Genomic DNA, 1,214 nt, shown 5'->3' on the forward strand with positions numbered 1-1,214 from the left:
GGGTATAATAGAGTCCAATTGGGATAACAGAGTCCAATTAGGGATAAAAGATTCCAATGGGGTATAAAATAGTTCAATTGGGGATAACAGTGTCCAATTGTGGATAATAGAGTCCAATTGGGGATAACAAAGTCCAATTGGGGATAATAAAGTCCTAATGGGTATAATAGAGTCCAATTGGGTATAACAAAGTCCAATTGGAGATAATAGAATTGGGTATAACAAAAAGTCCAATTGGGTATAGCAAAGTCCAATTGAGGATAATAGAGTCCAGTTGGGGATAACAAAGTCCAATTGGGTATAATAGAGTCCAATTGGGATAACAGAGTCTAGTTAGGGATAACAGTGTCCAATTAGGGATAACAGTGTCCAATTGTGGATAAAAGTGTCCAATTGGGGATAATAGAGTCCAATTGGGGATAATAAAGTTCAATTGGGTATAATAGAGTCTAATTGGGATAACAGAGTCCAATTAGGGATAACAGATTCCATTGGGGTATAACAGAGTCCAATTAGGGATAACAGATTCCAATGGGGTATAACATAGTTCAATTAGGAATAAAGTGTCCAAATAGGGTTAATAGAGTCCAATTGGGGATAACAAAGTCCAAATGGGTATAACATAGTACAAATTGGTAAAACATAGTCCAATTGGGTATAACAGAGTCCAATGGGGATAACAGAAACCAATTGGACTCTGTAATCCCCAATTGGACTTTGTTATATCTGTTGAGTCAAGATTTGACCTAAAAGAAGTATATGGGAGATTAGAATCTTCTCAACCTTCTCAGAAATTGCTAAGTATGGAAATGGGCACACCTGAGACATTCGAGCAGGGTTTTACTTAGCCGGGCATGATATTTTGCCTACCGAGCAAGGTTATCTTCTAGAAGTCTTCTTTAGTGAATACCCGGGCTGGGTTCACCAGTTAGTGTATACCCGGGCAAGGTTCACTATATCAAACAAGGTTGTTCTTCATAGCCGAGCAAGGTTTACTTCAGAGTAAGATCTTGGCTAACCAAGCTCATGAAACCAAGTGATTGGAAGATCGGGCAAGGTATTCATCAATAACAGTGGTCCGAGCAAGCTTGATGTAAGTAATGATCTATCCAAGTAACATCAGGCAGAGTTCAACTCTAGCAGGCTAAAGTGCTACAGAGCAAACTTTGCTAATAAGCTATTTCTTAGCAAGGAGTTGAAAGGACCATGGAAGA

Source organism: Bidens hawaiensis, unplaced genomic scaffold (genome assembly GCF_021521415.1).
Source record: "Bidens hawaiensis isolate Kalapana, Puna unplaced genomic scaffold, B.hawaiensis_p1.1 tig00006388_1, whole genome shotgun sequence".
Lineage (NCBI taxonomy): Eukaryota > Viridiplantae > Streptophyta > Magnoliopsida > Asterales > Asteraceae > Bidens > Bidens hawaiensis.